This window comes from Toxorhynchites rutilus, chromosome 2 (genome assembly GCF_029784135.1).
Source record: "Toxorhynchites rutilus septentrionalis strain SRP chromosome 2, ASM2978413v1, whole genome shotgun sequence".
Classification (NCBI taxonomy): Eukaryota; Metazoa; Arthropoda; class Insecta; order Diptera; family Culicidae; genus Toxorhynchites; species Toxorhynchites rutilus.
The window spans coordinates 206,288,908-206,310,500 of NC_073745.1; the positions used below are offsets into that span (position 1 = coordinate 206,288,908).

The 21,593-nt window shown below is 37.9% G+C and overlaps 1 protein-coding gene across 3 annotated transcripts in view; it reads left to right on the plus strand.

Moving 5' to 3' along the window:
• Positions 1 to 21,593, plus strand: part of LOC129770541 (growth hormone secretagogue receptor type 1-like) — a 55,443-nt gene that overhangs the window by 12,021 nt on the left and 21,829 nt on the right. The window lies entirely within an intron of this gene.

A 21,593-nucleotide genomic window follows, 5' to 3' on the forward strand; every position in this document is an offset into this window, starting at 1 on the left:
TCTTCTCCGCAGAGGACAAATTCAGCGTTCCGGAGGAGATTCGCAAGCAGAAACTATCCAAGTTTGCCAAAAAGTACATGGTGTGGCAAGCGATCTGCTCTTGCGGAAAGCGGAGCGCCCCCTTCGTGATGACCGGCACGGTAAACGGGCAGGTTTACCTTAAGGAGTGCCTACAGAAGCGCTTACTACCACTATTGAAGCAGCACGAGGGCCCGACCATCTTCTGGCCGGATCTCGCTTCGTGCCACTATTCAAAGGACGTGTTGGAGTGGTACGAAGCCAACGGGGTTACCTTCGTGCCAAAGGAAATGAACCCGCCCAACGCGCCGGAGCTTCGCCCAATAGAGAAATATTGGGCGATTATGAAGCAGGCCCTCCGGAAGAACCCAAAAGTTGTTAATTCGGAGGCGGACTTCAAGAGAAAATGGATTTCTGTTCCAAAAAAAACTACAACCTTACGTTGTACAGAACCTTATGGACGGGGTAAAGAGGAAGGTGCGAGCATACTGGCTTGGGCTCGAAGTATGAATAAAAAGAAAATGCCAAAAGTTGTTTAATAGTTTTTATTTTACTGTCTAAAATTTTCAAAAGGATCGGTCTACTGGGCGAATTTCTACAGCATTTTTTCCGTGATGCAATTTGATGTGACACACCCTTTATTCACCATGATTTTTTGAGTTGTTTGATCGCAATGTAGTTCACCGTGAAATGATCGTACTATTTCACCACCTGTTCAAGTTCACGTTCACGGGAACTCTAAACCAGGCTTCAGTTGTCAGTGATATTGATGAAACTGAGCAGCTCTGGAAATTATGAAGACGATATTCTCGGACGCGAACAATATCGAATTGGTTCCGCGTGTTACTGCTGATTTCATACACCACTATCATTGCCCTCAATCGCACGCTCGAAATGCAAATGTAATGCAGAAGAAGGAATATTGCAACTTGACATCCGGCTTTGCCAACAGCCACAAACATATATAGTATGGTCGTTTTGATCGATTGTATGCTGAGAATGAAGGATGCAATATTGATCTTCTGTTAAATTCCCGTGCTTAAAAACGAATTCGAAAGCAAAAAAACCGCCGCCATAGTTGCTGATTTTGGTCTTATAGAAGAAGAAAAAACTAAAAGTGGATTATATCTGTGATATAACCGCAAGGTAGACGTAAGACTACCGCTGGCTCTGTAATCATTTGTTTGAAATTGACTCTGAATCGATTATCACTGAATGAATGAAATAATATTTTTAAAGATTGCTGAAAGTTTTCCTTGTTAGTGTGTGAGTGGATGAGTATGAGTATTAAATTGTTATTAACATGGAATTCAACTATTTGTTGACTTGTTAGTGGTCCAGAAAAGAACCGTTGGGTTTGCCATGCAAAAGCAACTGATGAAGTTTGATACATAATTCTATTTTGTTCTGTGTGTATTGTCCACCAGAGTTTTCATGACCATTCCACGTGGAAGCAGAATAGAAACAGATGTTCTTGGATACGATTGCATCACGGGAACCGAATGCTCATATCTTCCTTTGCTCGAGCGCATTTACAAGCGAACATCCCCTCATGAGCATTCCCTGCGATAGCAAAGCAGGAACTATATGGATAGCTGAGCTGGCATCCGCTTATATACAGTTTTGAGTTATTTCAATAGCCTGTTTTCAAAGCAATTTTTAAGCTATTGAAACAAGTTTTTGGGTCAATTATCAACAATCATATAACTTTTTCACATTTTGTCTTTCGAATAAAGTGATTATCATACAATTCCGTTCAGCCGGCAAAGAGAGATAAACGTTCGAAACCTTGCACTTCAAGCGTAACTCTCTCGTTTTCGAAACATTGAAATTACATCCTGGTACAGAAATGAAAGACATAGGGGAAGTGGGGGCATAGTGGTCACCCTAAGGAATATGCCCATTTCCAGCGTCCACATACCGATTTAATTCCCGTTTCTCGAAGAATATTATAGTTCAACTCATTGTTCTTCAAGATAGAAAACGGCTTTAACTATAAAAATTCAAAATAGTACACTTTTCATCATTAGAAAAAAAAGGTGAAAAATCGAACTTATTTTTTTGCATGGAGGTAAAGTGGTCACCTAGTGTGGGCAAAGTAGTCACCCACCCATATCAAGCGAAATAGGATATTTTTGCGCGTTTTTTTAGTCCAAATTTGTCCAAATCATATTTGTTATAGTAGGTACATGCATGAAATAAGCTTGGCCTATTCACCTAGAGTCTCAATTTAAATTTTCTCTCGCATACAAAAGCGTAGTAAGAAACACATTACGTTCCGCATAATGAGGCTTGGTTTAGTTGGAGTGGCATATTTATCCAGGGTCAAATCCACAAAAGGATCTTCTCCAAGGGCAGAATGTGATGAGGTATATCAGCTTTAGTAAACAGAACATTGTAAGATGTTATTCACCTATGACCACTTTGCCCCCAAACATGAGAATAATGTCTATGCAAATTAATCGCTGAGATTAAACAAAATCTCTGTTCACCTCTCCTAGAATATGTGAACAGTCGTCCAAACTGATGATTTGTCCAACATATCAGATTGAATAAACTAAATTTCACGAGAAAATCCTTAGATACCATGCGCACAGAACCTCGCCCGAATGGCTATCGAGAGAGTAGTTTTTGTTTTTATTTGTATTTTGACACGCGACAGTTCTGCTGATGTACTGGGTGACTCAAAAGTCATTAAATTCTTCAAACATAAGGTGATTATCAATACGGTATCTACAGTCAATAGTTATACTACCAAACAAGCAAGTGACCACATTGCCCCCCTTGACCAATTTGCCCCCACTACCCCTAGTTCTACGTACAAACGTTTGCGAAATATTCAGTGCAGTGAGCATTGATAGAAAGTGACACATGTCCAGCTTATGTATTGTTAACGAGAGGACATGAATGGATTGTTGCTAAATGATGCCTCCCATGCTAAATAACTTTGCTAAATGATGCCTTCCATGCTTCCCGTGACGTCAGTAATTATCACACGAAAAGAGGTGGATTTTTCGGGTCCTCGTTAGGCCATATTCTACTTTCAATGGAACAAAAAGTCTAGAGCACAAGATCATGGTACTTCAAATTCCAACCGGAATTTCAACTGAGAACCAACAGAAAAAATATGCAAGGCGAATTTTTTTTCTCCGAATCGTAATACCATTAAGGCAAGGAAAGCTCTTCGTTCTGCTGTAGCGGAATCGAAACTCAAGACTGCCTGGTAACTGCACACGGTATAAGCATCGATTTGACTCCAAAAGCACGTACAAAATTTGTTACATTGTTAGTTTCCATCCCCCAGCGCGGCAAGTTGAATGGCACACGCTCTTGAGCATTTCCAATTGAAACCAAAAAATTCCCCGCCCGATTTACTCCGTTTTCGATTAAAGTTTTTCGGAAACTTTTTTTTTGTGCACTAGCCTTTAAATATAACAGCAAATATTTGTTTTTGAAAAAATCAAAAATCTCAATTACTTTGTACTATTATATTAAAATAGAATGACATGAGTATTTTGCAATCTATATTGGTTAAGAAATTAGATATGAATTGTAGTAGATAGTTAAATTTTGGAAATTGGTAATTTATTCAGCATTTGTGGCGTTCGATGAATCGATTCTAGTGATATGAGATCGAGTAGAATAAAAGTAAATGGAGATTATAGTGAAAGTGAGATGAAAAAGAATAATAGTGAAATTGAAAAAAAAAATTTAACAGATTAATAGCGGTCGGCAAACAACAAACATTAGTTCAAGATCTCATCAGTAATCTGCAGAGTGCAAAGTGTGCAAAACCAAAAAAGAGAGGAACCGGGCAGTTGACCCATGATATTATTCAACTTGTCGATTTACTGCATTACAAGCAATAAACTGTGATATATTTCCATTTTCGTAAAACATGTTCATGTTTATTTTCATACATTCCAATCTTTTTTGGGACGGATTTGCAACACCTTTAAGTGATTATAATTCTCTCATCCGTTGGGAGCATATTCGTGAATTAAAAAGTAAAACTGTTTAAAAAGTGCTGAATATATTTGTATGCTGTTCAGTTCGTGCGGGGGAAAATCAGAACTTTTTAGATTTACACAAAGCGGGTAATGGATGTGAAGAATAACGAGGCGCAAAAACTGCAATCCCGGGATGTATGAGAGCCATAAACGATTTCAGCACAATTATGATTGCACCATTTATTTCAACCCAAGCGTAAACTTTTCACACCAATCAATATGAGGACGCTTGGGTATAACGCCGACAGGTAATGGAATTTCGTTGTTCTGATGTATGTGAGTTATTCTGATTTCTTCCCTAAACCACCGAAATTCGTGTTATTAATGCTGTTCATTCTATGGCTTGGGTGCTTTGAAAACCCGTTTTCAATACCTACGTGTACAGGTAATGAAAAGATTACCTCGCATTGAAGTTGAACCATGAATGTTCCTATTATGTCTCTATATGCGAGTAGCATAGCATTAACTTGATGATAGAATACTTATATAGATTGAACGCTATTATATCGAAAGCAAACATCCATGATAACAAACAATTTATGCACGGTTGGGAAATCAACAGAAGGAACATAATATGATCGACATCAGTTGTGAATAAATCACATCGACCTAGTATCCGGAACGATTTCAATGATATTCAAACTCGGCTTTTATTTCCATGCTTTTTATCCTTGCCTTCGAATGGCGTAACGTCACTCAGGGGAGTTGAGCCTTCTTAACGTAGTTTTACTCGAGATTAGTTGAAACCGCAACACGAAGGTACATGCATTTTTTAGAATGGTGGGAGGCGAATGACGTGACTGTTCAGAGCAAGGATAAAAAATAATCAAACCCAGAATCTCTCGCGCGTTGTTATTATCACCGGTACCGCTAGCTGTTTGGTCCAGGGAGCACTGGAAACGTACGGACGGCGTAAACGTAAAATGTAATTTCCGTAAACACATGAATAATATATAAGCTTTAAGCAGAAGGATGTTTCCTTTTTCGGATTCCATCTGAAGGGACGGAAGAATCAAAGACATAATCCCTGAGTCTGTGATTTAAATCATGCGAAGAATGTTTTTTTTCTAGAATATTTTAAGAATGAAAAAAAACATTCGTTTTGATTTGAAAATGAAAAGGCTCGAAAAAAACAAAAAAAAACGGAAGCTCGAAGACAGTTGTAATATAATGAAACTCATACAAACACACAAAGTCATGAAGCAATGCCGAAGTGTAGAGTAATGAAATGGAAACTACAAAAGCAGCATTCAACGCAGCAGCTCATCTATGCGAAATTCAACAGTCGATTCTTCAAATAATACCTGAGAATGCAATCAACTGAATACAACAAATCAACAATCAAACAAACAAACAATTTAATCCCACATGAACATATTTTAAACATGATTGCCTCTATCATAGAAGCAAACAAATAGCACAATCTTGCTTTGAAACATAATACCCTCTATCCATGTGTTACCCTTTGGGAACAACAAACAAGCGTTTGACTGATGGAAAATGTATGAAACAATGAAATGGAACGTTCGGTATGTAAATCTTCGGCCAGGCTCACAATGCATCATCACTGAAGCTAGAGAATAGCATAGAGGATAGCAAACCGGTAACAAATGTCGGTTCAAGTACATAACTCAAGAGAAAGTCTGTTAGTATTATTGGCGAACTCTTCTGTTGAACCAGTTAATATTAATTAAACATTGAGCTTCCTCCAAAGGAGCAGCAACATTCCAAGGTGGCGAAAGGATTTAGGTCGGATCTCTTGCTTCTTAAAGGTTTAGACAAAGCTGTATTGTATCTCTCTACTTTCGATGGGCTACCAGGGTAGGGCGGGGCTGGTTGTTCATAGGGGTAAGTTGGTCAGTGACGATATCTTGTAATCTGAGCGTTCAAAAAATTTGCGATCTACGGATGAAAAATAGCCAATTGCTGATGCAATAAAATAAGCAAATTGGAAAAACTTTCTATTAAGTAGGATAAAAAATACGGACATGGTACCGGGTTTTCCAAAAATCATTCACGGTTTGCGCATGCGTGCGCGTGCGTGTTCTAAAACTGGTTAATAACCATGAAAAAAATCGGCTCAAACGTGAAACAAAGGTTTATTATACGTATTAGCTATAAGTGTTAATGGAAAACGCTTTTCAAATTATTTTTATTGAATTTTCAGGGGCTAGTTGGTCACACAAATTGCATATACAGGGTTTTCCAACTTTAAATTCCGAAAGTAAATTGAAATAAAACACACTTCTTCTTCTTCTTCTTCTTGTATGGCACTAACGTTCCTAGAGGAACTCCGCCGTCTCAACGTAATATTACTTGCGTCATTTTCATTAGTACTTAGTTGAGATTTCTATGCCAAATAACACGCCTTGAATGCATTCTGAGTGGCAAGCTCTAGAATACGCGTGACCACAGTGCAAGTCAGCGTGACCAAAATTTCCTCGACCACAACGGGAATCGAACCCGAACCCCCGGCATGCTAGGTTTGACGCTAACCACTCGGCCACGGGAGCACTAACACACTTAGAATTCGAATTTCGATGAAACTTTTATTTCAAATTAAAGTTTGGTTTATGCCATTATGTGTGAAATACAACATCATTCAAATGTCCACCTAGGGCTTCCTCGCAAACCTTGATCCGGAACAGGTAATTTTCGATGACTTTTCGGCACATATGGGGCGGTATCTCGGTCATAACTTCACGAATGTTGTCTTTTAAATGTTCAAGAGTTTGCGGAGAGTTGGCATAGACACGGTCTTTCGCATAACCCCACAAAATAAGGTCTAGCGGGTTCAAATCGCATGATCTGAACGGCCAATTGGCATCACCAAAACGCGAAATTATGCGTTCCTCAAATTTCGTTCGCAATATGGCCATGTTCGGTCGTGTTGTGTGGCACGTGGCGCCGTCCTGCTGAAACCACATGTCATCCGTATCCATATCTTAAATTTGTGGTAAAAAAATCGGTTAACATGCGGCCACAGCGCTCATCATTCACAGTTACCGTCTCGCCGTCCTCATTTTCTAAGAAATACGGCCCGATGACTCCACCAGACCATAATACGCACCAAACAGTGACTTTTGGCGGATGCAACGGCCTCTCAACAATCACGTGTGTATTTTCTGAGCCCCATATACGGTAATTTTGGGTGTTCACATAGCCACCGAGCTCGAAATGTGCCTCATCGCTGAAGCAAATTTCATGCGAAAATTCAGCATTTTGCTGCTGTTGTTCGTATAGTATAATTTAACAAAATTATACCTACATACGTCCCACGAAACTTGGCCGCATAGCGAAAAGCCGTATAAATAATCAGTTGTATATCGACACCGAAAATTGTTTTTTTTTTGCCGTTATAGCGAAACATTTTAGACCGTAAATCGAAAACATGCCTTAATTGAAGAGAGCCGTTATAGCGAAATGCCGTATAAAGAGCGGCCGTATAACGAGGTATGAGTGTACAAAGACATTAAATAAAAGAAAAATGTCAAATAAATGATTCCCTGGTTATTTTTCATTGGTAAGCTTCATTGTGGTACATAACAATCTAACACAAAGGAAGGAAGGAAGGTATTGTATTATAGAGACTTTAAACTTTTGCAGTTCATTCGTCTCTAGCCTTCAGAAAGGCCCTTTGAAAACTCTACTCTACTTTACTCCAGTGCTACCACCTCCGCCCTCTTGCCTTGAGAAAGGCACTCGATCCCTCGCCGTCCAGCCCGTCCAGCAACGATATTGTCCAGTCGGTGTCCACACAAAGAAATGTGTAATCTAACACAAAACTTCTCACTACAAAGTTATAGCCAAATTTATTCAAAAATGACAAACTTGCCCCGCCCTACCCTACGATTGGAATTGATAACGTAAACTAATCCCAACACAAGACCACACATTTGATCTTACGTGTGGTGATTTAAAATACACTCTGTCCAACTTTTATTAGACCCCCCCTGATTCTATTTCGTTGCAACACAAACAGTTAGAATTTAAATCAGATGAATTTATACATTGTTGAATGCTTAGAATAAAGTATATTTAACGTCAATTTCTTTCAAAAGAGTTGTTTGTTTATTTATTGTACTTGAATATGATAATTTCAGCTGTCCAGTTTCTATAAGACCATTTCAAAATTTATAAGTATTATCAATGAAAAATTCAAAACGATCGGCTGATTTACATGTCAATAATTGGCAACCTTGCCATTTCGACTAATAACTTGGAAAATTCGTATTGGAATACGGTTTACCAATTGCTGCTGAACAATTTTCTCGATATTATTTTCCATGTTTTCGAAATTGCGGCCTTGAGCTCTTCAATCGTGGTGTACCGGTTTTCCTCAGTGTAGATTCTGCGCACAAGGATCCCCCTAACATTTTCAACAGGATTCAAGTCTGGAGAGAGAAGCTAGGGATCGAATTCTCCACGGAGAAAACAGAGATGGTGGTTTTTTCTAGGAAGCATAAACCAGCAAAACCAAAGCTTCAACTTTTGGGTAAACCGATCACTCATGCTATGTCATTCAAGTATCTTGGGGTCTGGTTCGACTCTAAATGTACTTGGGGGGCCCATATTAGGTATCTGAGTAAAAAATGTCAACAAAGAATAAACTTTCTCCGTATAATTACCGGCACCTGGTGGGGAGCCCATCCCGAAGATCTTATAATGTTGTATCGAACAACTATTCTCTCAGTGATGGAGTATGGCAGTTTCTGTTTTCAATCAGCTGCCAAAACACACCTCATTAAACTCGAGCGAATTCAGTATCTTTGTCTCCGTATTGCGTTGGGATGTATGCCCTCAACGCATACCATGAGCCTCGAGGTTTTGGCAGGCGTACTCCCACTAAAAGATCGCTTCAATTTATTATCTCTTCGGTTCCTCATCCGGTGTAAGGTTATGAACCCATTGGTGATCGGAAATTTTGAGCAGCTAATCGAGCTAAATTTTCATTCTGGATTCATGAGCTCATATCATGAATTCGTCTCCATACAGGTTAATCCTTCTTCGTATATTCCCAACCGTGTTTGTTTTCCTGACTACATCAATTCCTCTGTGCATTTTGATCTGTCCATGAAGCAGGATATCCATGGAACATCAGACTATCTTCGATCGAGGATCGTTCCAACGATCTTCGATGCAAAGTATGGGGATATCAATTGTGATAATATGTACTTTACTGATGGGTCCTCTATGAATGAGTCCACAGGATTTGGAGTGTTCAACGAATTTTTTAGCACCTCACACAGTCTTCAGAATCCTTGCTCAGTGTATATTGCTGAATTGGCAGCGATACACTGGGCGCTGGACAGCGTCGCCTCACGACCTGTTGAACACTATTACATTGTAACGGATAGTCTTAGCTCTGTCGAAGCTATCCGTTCAGTGAGGCCGGAAAAGCACTCACCGTACTTCCTTGAGAGAATACGAGAAATTTTGAGTGCTTTATCCAGACGCTGTTATGTCATTACCTTTGTCTGGGTCCCTTCACATTGCTCAATTCTGGGTAACGAGAGGGCTGACTCATTAGCAAAGGTAGGTGCAATTGAAGGCGATATTTATCAGCGTCAAATCGCCTTCAATGAATTTTATTCTTTAGTCCGCAACTGGCAACGCAAATGGAACGAAGATGAATTGGGCCGGTGGCTCCACTCGATTATCCCTAAGGTTAGCCACAAACCATGGTTCAAAAGTCTGGACTTGAGTCGGGACTTTATTCGCACCTTCTCCCGACTTATGTCCAATCACTGTTCGTTAGATGCGCTACTCTTTCGTATTAATCTTGCCGACAACAATCTTTGTGTTTGTGGCCAAGGTTACCACGACATCGAGCACGTTGTTTGGTCGTGCGAGCTGTATCTTGTCGCCAGATCGAATTTAGTAGTCACCCTTCGGGCCCGAGGAAAGCAGCCCATGATGCCGGTGAGAGACGTGTTGGCTCGGTTAGACCTTGATTACATGTCCCAAATATATGTATTCCTTAAAGCTATCGATCTTCGTGTGTGATTGTCCTTACACCCTTAGTTTTTCCTTTTCCTTTTCCTTTGTGAGAGATCGGATCCCTTCTTAAGAATAAGATGAAATGTAAATACATATTAGGTATAAGATAGGTTTAAGAATTGAGTGTGATGAGTGTGATTGAGAGTGTGAGTGTGATCATTGTCAACATATCCTCATATCCCCTCCTTTTCCTGAAGAAAATATGTCACCCTTCTAAGCTCGAGTTGACCGCGAGTAATCGGTTTCCTATATTATGACCATTAGAATTAAGGAAAAATGTATATATACTAGTAACAATACAGTAAGGAGTTCGGCTCCTTTAAACCTATGTAACTGAGCCTGTAAAAATAAACGATTTAAATAAAAAAAAGTCTGGAGAGTGAGCCGGCCAGTTCAACAAATTAAGTTTTGATCCCTAATCCATTGCTTAGTTTCCTTGCTGATATGAAAAGTCGCATTGTTTTTCTGAAACGAGAATTTTTGTGACGAAATCTACGCAAAAACGGTAGGAGAGAGGATTCCAGAACATGTATGTAATCCTTGAATGATGTGAAAGCTATCTTGAGCTTTCCGATTGTATAGAATCCCACCTCCACCAAAATTCTTGGTTGAAAAATACTGTTCCTTCTTCCGTAAATCACGCCAGTACCCGTTGAAACCATCAGGATCATCCTAACTGAACTTTTTTTCGACAGTGAAGATAACCTATACATTGAAGAAATTTTCGTTATGGTATATAGCAAAATGTATTCTTTTGGAAACATTCTTTGTCACAACATAACATGTCCCACTGTCGGTTCATGTGAGCTTCGGCAAAACTCAGACGTCTTCCGATGTGGGATGGTGTAAGATGAGGTGCTTGAACCTTCTAAACCCTCTTTATGTGAGGATTTTTTACCAAAACATGACGAATTGTCACCCGAGTAACATTTAAATTGAAATATTGCTTTATTTGCATACGCGATTTTGAGGTAATCGAAGCTTGTCCCGGTCATAGAGCTTCGATTTACGTGGAGCTCTCTCATTCTTACCGTATCCTTGAGGATTCTTCAAATAATTGAGCACTACTTGATTAGATCGTTCAATCCGACGAGAAATTTCTCTGATACCAACATTTTCTTGGTGGAATGCATCGATTGTTCTTTCTTTTCTCTCCGTGAGCACTTTTCCCTTCGAAAATTTCCAGATTTATTGATGAAAACAACTGAAACAACGGAAAAAATGTAACTGGTCTTATAGAAACTTGACACTTGAAAAATACAAAACCATTCGTTTACGCTCAGCACTTGCACATACACATATGCAAATCGTGCAATATATGGTAGTCACCAATACCTGCACACTGGAATATAAGTTGAAGCATTGTTTGTTTATAATGGCACAAAGCAGCAAGATCATCACCTGGTCTTACAGAAGTTGACCAGAGTGTACTAAAATAAATAAATAAATAAATAATTTCTTTCGATAATCCGCCATCATATTCTGTTCCAGCACAATGTAACTTAAATAGCTTGTGCGGGAACAGAATATCAGACTGAAAGAAAAAAGCTGTCCTAGCCCTAGCCTCATATGGTCCGAAAATATTTAATTTGTACGCCATGATAAAAAAATCCTAGCAGCATATATGTTATGTTATACAGTACATAAGTACAGAACGGCGACAGATGACTTACGGTTTACTAATCTACATGTCTACGGGGGCGTATTATACACCTCTGCTATACCTATCTCTCCTAACCCAGCGGTAAAAGTTTTCCAACGGTCTTCGCGTCACAAATATCGGTGTAAAATTTCACGAGCGATGATTCATTTGCATTTCACTTTCTCGCAAGCGTTGTTTTGAGTACACAAGAATATGCAGTTGGATGTACAGTAGAACCTCGATTATCCGCGAGCGGATGATCCGCGGTGCGGACTATAGGCAAAAGCGAGTTCCATAATAAATCTATAAGCCTTCCTGAAATTTGTCAGTGAGCGGTAGGCACAAGCTCTTTTTGATGCTAAAATATCTTTTTTTGTGTTTGCACCTCATTTTAGCCCATCATTGCGTTATCCGCGATGTTCGTTATACGCGGTGACCTTGCCGACCATTTAGCGGATAATCGGGGTTCTACTGTATGTGGTTGATAAAGTCACCGTCTGGATGCCGGATGCAGGAATCATACGAGCCCTGCGGTTTGGTAGTATGAACATAAGATAAACATTAGTATTCACGGGTCCGTTTCAACTTGAATTCAATATTTGACTGTATATTTTTTCGAAAACAACTTTTCAATTAAATTCCTTGATTCGGATAGTCCACAGTTACTCCGTCATCGCACTGTTTATTCTGGGTATTGAATTAATTAATTTCATGATATCATGAAATAATAAATAAAAGAATTTCGGAAATACTCTTATGGAATTCCCAACCGTTCAGCACCGTCTATGAATCGTAACCAATGCCAATTGAGCACGTAAATTCAATTTTATAAATACACACAAAATCGAGTGGAATACATAATTATAAGTGCACTTACCACAATCGTCCGGTTTGCTCTTTCATTTTTAAACACAATTGTATCAAGTTGAAAATTCGATTGATGCCAATAAATAATCAATAATCTGTCAGCTGGCGGAACTGTAAAGGTTTGTATGATCTTCTGGAACTGCGTTGGAACTGCGGGTTTTTGGGATATATGTGATTCATGTACTTGGTTCGCAATCGGACGTTTTTTGACCGATATGTGATTGCCTAATGGTACATAATAACGGTGAAAAATTAGCCTAAACGCGTGGCACTGAAAAAGGGGAACTTGTTGGTTTCAGTCCGTATCTCATCGAAGTATCTCATGTTCCTTCCTGTTACAACGCAGTACAACGATTGTGCTAACTTTCGTAAGAATATCCAGTTAATGGAGTTATAAATAAAAATGAGTAGTAAAAACAGTAGATCACGCTCATGCAAACGAGCCAACTCGGTAAATGAATGGATGGATTACTGTTGCAAAGGGTGATTCGCTGTGACCTTCCAGGAAGCCATAGCGCACAATGAAGCACTCGTTTCTGGAGAAGGACCGCCTTCGGTTATATCGAGAGTAAATGGTGGGTAAGATGTAATATAATGATAAACAAGGACATCTCACATTCACGTTATTAATCAGGCATTTCCCGATGGATGGCAGGATAATGCTAAGGGATGTAAAAATAATGGAATGTGGTGAATAGTAATCTGATGCTAGTGACAGCAATTGTTTGTTGCGAGCGATGATTTTGAAAGACGATAAAATAAAGATTTACATTACGCTCACATTTTCGATCTGCTGCATTGGTAATCAGTACTATGGAACAACAACAATGGAAGCCTCATATCAACAGTCCCGCTGTGAATAGTCCAACTTTGAACATTCGAACAATAGGAATATTGTTACGCCAAAAAAGGCGATATGTGTATCGTAGAATTGGAATACGTTTACGCCTAAATGGCTACTGTGTAATGGATAAAACAAACGTTTATCGATGGATAGGACTACTCTTACACCTAAAAATGACTACAGTGTAATATGCATAACAAAATTATTAAGGATAAAAAAGTAGACGAATAAATTCGGCTCTGTTACAGCTGAATTGCTAAATGAGCCTAATAAAATAAACAGATGGGATAAAAAAATAGTTTGGGATGAGCTCTTTATAAAAGGACACCGCACATAGCATTTTTCTATTCCACTTAAGACTCCTCTAAAACATTGGTTTCATATAATCCGAGTTTTTGGCATTCGGGAAAAAGATGAATTCATTTGATGCTAAATTTTGTTTGTAAAATGAATGAAAGAGTTATTCGATTTATTTAGTTCTCATATATATATTGCTTACATTTTCCCTCTATTTCACCGAAGACAAATGTGTACCATTGATTGTTATTAATTGTTCTTCGTTTTACTTTCGATACAATTGACATACGACTATTTCTTCTGAAAACAGCAAACTATAGATGACAAATATATTCACTGTGGACAACATTTGTTGGATGTATCCTAGCTTTAAACATCCAGACAATGGACTGCTGTTCATAATTGTCTGACATGTATATGGTGATATACTAAAAAAATGGGAATCAAAACTTTTCCAACACTCATGGTGGATAAACTTTCAGCAATCAGAATCAAGGGATTTTATTTAAAAAAAATTATAATTATAATATTGAAAACAAGTTGGAGTGAAACGGTATACACCAATGTTCATCTTCTATCCATGCTATTCACTGAACGTTAAATTTTAATAGCGCTCTTTGACGACGAGACCATTATCAATCAATGTGGTGATTGTTAACCCCCACTAGGATTTGGTGATCTTGGATCGATATTTAGAAGATCGATCTTTTCGTCTCCTATTTTCGATTTTTTGGATCGATTATTTATACTCCAAAAATCGCGATCTATTCTTTTCGATTTTTTATTAGATCGTAGAAATTTTTGATGTAAATTTGTTTTTCAGTGAACATTGATTTTAATTTTACCAAAAACCAATTTCATAAAAATTGGACCCCTCTCTGATTAGTTATCGTAAATTTAGGAGCAGCAGTTTTGTAAGTTTGATCATTCACACTCAGGTCCAGCTGAAGCATTCTTTTCTAGAAGTGGGACTACTATCATGATTACGACTAAATGCCAGGCTTCTGGATAAATATCAGTTGCGGAATTTCTAATAATAATTTTCAGTCAATTTTGCTTAATGTAATTATACATGACGCTACAAATTGAATGCCTATAATTTTTCTAGACTTTCAATTTTTTTGTGACATTTAGGCTGATAATCAAAATAAAAGATTTGAATAGAAACGTGAAATGTTTATTCAATGTTTGAAGAAAAGACAACACCTATACAGAATAAGTAAATAAGTTGTAAAATAAAGGCATGCGATTTTTCAAAGATCGATTCTTTTGTACCGATTTAATCAGTGAGTCGATCGCTACACCGTTTAGAAAATCGATCCCTCAAAATCACTCTTTGTCTAAAGATCGCCCAATCCTTACCCCCCCAACCTCCCTTATGATTATTATCGGGTAAAACATGAGAAAGAAACAATGATGAATGACATGAGTTTCTCCCGGCATTTGTTCAATTGAAGAGCAAGAGGTACCTACACTTTTTCCATTAGATCTGCCCAAGGGACATTAGTTGTACGACATCTAGTATGTAGAAAAGTTTGAGGTCATCATCTTTTTGACGTAGTGAGTAGATGAAAATGTCTGAATAATCGCTACCAAATTATGTTTTTATCAGACAATCCACCAGAAAATCGAAGTGTGTTCAGGTTTATTGGCTATGGCGATGTTTTGAATTATAGAGGCTTTAAACTTTCGCAGTTCTATTGCCTTGAAAAAGGTCAATTTAGAAAATCAAACTAAACTGTCGGAAAATTTGGAAAGCCTGGCTGCCGCTGCGTGAAAAGTGGTGTCAAAATGCAGCATTTTCAATGACGTACCTGAATAAGGCATTTTCCAATTGTGAGAGCTGTGTTATTCGGTGTAAAACTGAAGGAGGAAATTTATTTCGTAGCGGTTTCTGTAGCCGCCGTCACCACCCCACAATCGATTCGTAATGGATTTTTTGGTTTCCGTTGTGTTAAATTTGTTGCATAGCATTATTTGTGAATTTTTTTATTGGAGAAATGGTGTTTTGAGAGCGTTGGAGATGTAATTTTGCTAAGAGATACTGAATAATTACGGGGATATTGAATATCGCCAGTGTTTCAAATTGTTTCAGCGAGCAATCAACAGTTAGGTGTTTATTCTGAAAGTTAATTTGATAAATTTGAATCGTTTACGCCACTCACTCAGTGCGAGCATTTATTTATCGGCCCTTGTAAGTGCTACCAAAATTTGTACTAAAGAGTTTATTCTTAAATTTTAATAATGCGTGCTCGTATCAATTATAATTTTGTAGTTCTTCGTTAACAATGCGGTCGTATCTTAGACATCATCTTTCTAGTTTATTAACAATTCAATTGCCAATAGTTAATCCGAATGAGATTTATAAAGTTTGAGGAGATGTCAATAATCATTATTGAGGCTGAACTAATTTATTTTTTCTTAAATAATCATTATTGTACTATCGTGGTGGCAATGAAGCTGCTGATTGACTTGTTTCCAAATGAAACTTACCGTCTTTATTATTTTTTTGACGTAGGATTATGTAATTGTTTTAATTATTTCACTTGTTTATCGATATGAATGCTATTCAGTCAATATTTCAATATTTCGGTCAATATTTCGGGTGATCCCGAAGATGGTTTGCATAATCTTATAGAAGCTGCTGGTACTGATTGATTAATTTTGTTTTGTTCTCGCGAGAACAATACACAAGCTAGCCATATGTTGTATTTTATTTCCGATGATCATGTCACACAGAGCAGTTTACCCTCAGAAGTTACCACGGTGATCGCTCGCAATTGTTCGCAACAAACTGAAACTTCACATCTTATATATTGGTTCTACCGCCACAATTATTCCACATTTCCAATAAACAAAACACAACATCATAGCAACCAAAATATAACATTACAGAAACCACATCAATCTATCTCAGAAACGCAAAAAAGGATCAGAATACGACCACATTGTAGACGTAGACGTAGAACTGCCAACATATTTTATGCAAATTATTTGCTCGTTTATCACTACGTTTATACAATAGAGACACGACTGTATTTTTGATGTAGATCTATGAAATTGTTTTAGACAATTCGTTTGATAACGCTTCCGATAATAATCCAGAACGATGTAATTTTAGAATCAACTCTTCCGTAGAAAGTTTAGTTTACCTTTAGGACGCATCAGAAACTTAAGTGAACCGTTGACATTCCATCATAAACACGTGAAACTATTTAGTCTTCAATTTTCAAACACTTATAATCAAAAATGTGCATAAGCACTCAAAAGAGCCTCCGTACTGAAATAACAACAACCACGCAAATGAAACGGTTTAAAAAAAAATCAATGCTAGATTCTATGCGTTTTGCAAACAGTGTTTCAAAATTGAGTCATGATTCTTCTAATTTTTGTTGTGGAGAAAACATTTGAGAAAATCTCCTAGCATCCCTGTGTCATAGAGATGACGTACCCGGAAGTTGCTGCAATGTATTCACCTTAGACACACGCTACACACATGGGGTAGAATATGCAGAGAAACAAATTCTGCAAGATTGAATCTTCTGCCATATATCGCAGATGACTTCAAACGATTCTTGAAAACATGATGCTTGTTTTTAGAGTTAGCGATTTGTGCGCAATGTAAACCAACCTGCACCAAACAGCGGTCCAGCTTAGCACTCCCACAAAACCATATACTGGTGCAGCGACAATAAATGTAACAGAAAGATACATCCAAGAGAGTAGTTGACGTATCATTGACTTTGTATGTATATCGCACATCTATAAAATATGTCGCGCAACGAAAAAAAAAATAGTAGATCCTCGAGTAGATCTAACAAGTCTAACCCACTTCTCTCCATTTTGCTTTCTCTTCAAAAGTGGCTCACTTTGATAACATTTTTGGCCTTGAAAAAGGCCGGTTATTTAGTTAGCTACATTCTTTCGCGGTGCCAGTTTTGCGCCTAAGCTTGCCACGGTGAGCCGGATAACGATGGCTCAGCTAGATAATTCCCTGCATAATCTGGTGTGCGAAGCGGTCCGATGTGTTGTTTGCAATGCCAGAGGCAGCAGCGAGTGAGTCATCCGCTCTCGTCCACAGTTCGAAATGAAGACCGTAACTAGCCGAACAAATGACGTTCGTTGCTTTGAGTGTTCGCCGATAGTGAAAAATTTGCCGTAGCGAAGTGTAAGTGCGAAAGTTGCAAATATTCTCTTCTCGTTAACTTCCTTCTTTGTATATATTGGAGAGATAGAGGGATAGATAGAGTTGAATTATAGAGCCTTTCAAATCATTTAGTTCATTCGCCTATGGCCTTGAAAAGAGTCAATTTAGAAAACTCGACCTAAACTGTCGGTCTTGAGAAAAGACATTTAGAACACTTGAACAATTGAATGAATGCAAAATGCGCTAAATTCCTCATTTTGATTGCTTAAATTTGTCATCCTCAAGTTGTGCCAACCGAAAGCAACAACTAATGTAGCAGCTACACTCACCAACACACCGATCGACAACGATCCTAGCTATCTACCGTGCATATCATTCTATTCAAGAGAAATAAGAAAATAAGCCACCATATACATATAGGGCTCCAGTCAGTCTCAGTCAATCAAGATTAAACTGTCATCCAGCTAGTAATCTGTCGTCATCGTCGGCGGCACCGAGAGCACTGAAATGACCTTTTAAGGCCAGGAGGTGAAAGTTTTTACTTATGACAAACATACAGCTGTACTTGCGTTGTACTTCGAAAATTGTATGTCTGTCACCATGTACAGTGCTAGAACCATGCAAGCAACTCGGTACAATCGCTGTACCTGTAACGACCTGTTTTACCGCTGTACATGGCTACAGTTGTACTGTGCGCAGCGCCATAGACGGTTAGTGGTGGGTAGCATGAACAAGCAGAATCAAATCACTTGATAAACGTTCTTTTCATTGACTTTCTTTAAAGTTAATAACTCAGATTAGAAACTTTTTTGTTGTGTTTGATAGTTTAGACACTAAATAAAAACCTTTTTCATTGAAATATGTGGTGGAAATTGGAAAAATATCTGATTGTCAGTTTGACATACGGTACAATGTACAACCAAAGTATGTCTGTCATGGTACGATGGTACCTGTACAACGCTGTACACGTACAACGCAAGTACAGCTGTATGTCTGTCCCTGGTATTAGATTACGTTTTCCGAATTGGCCTATTTTAAAGCCATAAGTGAATTAACTGAAAAGGTATAAAGCCTTTATAAAAACAAACAACGTGGTTTGACATACGCTACAGATGAGCTAGGTTCTTTTATATCGTACACAAAAAAATACTCACACGTATAAAATAGCGTGCAGTGTGTGTGCGCTATTTTGCACAGCTAATACTAACTAATACTAACGCGAGGACCTTTTTAGCATACTTGATAAATGTCTAAGTTCGTTGGTTTGAGTTCACGATGGGTAGACAATAAACCGTCCATTGATGGGGTAACTTCTTTTTTGCATCATAAATCATGTTTTCGTTCCTCTTTATATGGACGTGAAAATAAGATTGCGTACGGGGGAATAAATTTCGTTCCTAGGGAAGTAGAAATGTGGATTGAAGTCAGTTGAATGAAGAGGCAGATTTGTATTCATTAGTCGAGTCAGTTAAAATGACCACTGACTGGGCTAGTTCACCAGTCATCCTCGCTAGTCAACGCTAGTCAATTCATTTTCAAGTCACTTTTTGTTGTGGGCGACTGCCGAAGCAGTTCTAGTCGAAGCGAAGCTAATGAGAGTAGAGTCGCTCTTCATTTTTCACCTTTGAAGATTTCGGGCCCTGCTCAGAATATGCACACAACAAGCATAGTGCTGAGTTTGTACTGACGCACATAACCAAAGCAGAAGAGTATTATTATAAATTGCTTTTTCGAAAATCATTAATTCTTCATGCAAAGATCAGAGGTTATTTTCGACGCGGAGTAAGTGTTGTGAATGAAAGATGTCAAAGCTCATTGAAATAATGATTTATGATTTTCGACGTAGGACTACGTCTAACCGGAATATATTGGGGGTAAAATGAAAATCTAAACACAGAACATGCAAGAAAAAAAATTAAAGATTTCGAATGCTTATAACTCGAACGTTTGGTCATAGAATATCTTTCCGATTTCCGATAGTGTTCGAGTTATAAGTATTCGAAATGCATCAATTAATAGGAAACATTTTGATATTCAGGCACCCTAACTGACTGATTTTGATTGGCTCGATTTACGATTTCCCCAACATAGCCATCTAAACCAAGAAATCCGAGTTTGTTCAAATTCTTCACTTACACATCAAATATGTTGAATTCATTTGAAATCGAGAATTGTTTCATTCAATAAATAATTCAATCAATACAAGCAAATAATTACTAAGCCAACGGTTGTAACTCAAAAACTAAAAATTTACATAAATCAACAAATTTTCGTCACAGAATGTAATGTAGTAAAAATATTTGAACTTCCTGTACAATAACCAACAAGTCATCCACACATTGGAAGATAGACACTTCGTCAGGGAGAGTGTTGAAAATTCAAAACAAAATAAAATTGATAATATATAGTTAAGTTTTTAAGAAAAAAATATTTTTAAAATAATTTTTTTTTATTTTTTGAGTTTTTAAAAAAAAATTTTCCCAACATTTAAAAAAAATCTTGAAACTGAATAGCTATCAAACCTATACAATTTTGGTCAAGTAATGAATTGTAGAAAGTTCTTTATATTTTATTTAAAAAATACCAATCAACTACAAAAAATAAAACTAAAATAAATATTTTAAAAATAAAAATTCATTTTTTTTTTTTCAAAATATATATTTTTATCAAGGCTCATATGGCGTTAGCCTGACGGGGCCGGAGTTCAATATTAAAAATTCATTTTTCTCAAAAATATTTTTAGTTCTGAAAAAAAATACGAATGATCAGGTCAGGTGAATTAATGGGGAATTCGTAAGCCTTAAAGTTTCCGTGAACAAAGGAAAAGAAGAAGAACGAAGGGGAATATTTGCCTAGAGTATAAACAGTGGATCTCGCTGAGGCAAACTTTCATTCTTCGTGAGGACACCGACTGAACAATATCGTTGCTGGGTGAGCTAGATGGTGAGCAGTGGAGGAGTAATACGAGGAAAAAGTAAAGTTTTCCAAGGGTCTTTTTGAAGGTTAGAGACGAATGAGCTAAAGAAGTTTAAAGTCTCACATGTCGCAGTTTCGGATTGAGCTGTGGACACGACCAAATTACTGACTCGCTGAGGTCTCTAGCATTGCAATAATTTCATCAAACTGACGCCATTGCATTTAGGTTCTGAGCTACACAATTGTGTCATCAATCATCAAGCTAGGCTATCGTCAGCTCACCAAAAAAATAAATGATCTGGAATTTTGACGGTAGAAAAACTCTCTCCACAAAGGATGTTAGCTGATCTAGACCGGCAATATTAACAAAAATGGCTTCTGTTGAGAAGAGCGCAAAACGGAGATAAGTGTGTGCATATTTAATTGCTTCAAGCCATAGATGTATGGATATTTGTGTGTGTACGTGCGTGCGTTTTAACGTATTGCGCTGTTGCGGGTGAACATGTCGATCCGAACGTGACGGCAAGGAGGGGAGATAGCGGTTGGGAAATATTTGCGCTAGAATATTAGTAATGAATCTCTGCTGAGGCAAATATTCAGCCTTTTTCCAAGCAGTTGACATTGTTTATTTTCCGTCATCATAAAGGCTTCGTTGGTGCCTTTGACATTGCATCAATGCATTGAACTGACTCTATGGTGAAGCAGGTGTTAAGGTTGTGCACCAAAAAATTATTTGGGAATACCAAGTTATTCAATAAGTTATAATAAGTTTTTAATTTTTTTGGGTTCGCGTGCCAGTTGTAAAACTCCCTTCAACTAGGATTGCATTTGCGCTAATCTTGATTAAAATGA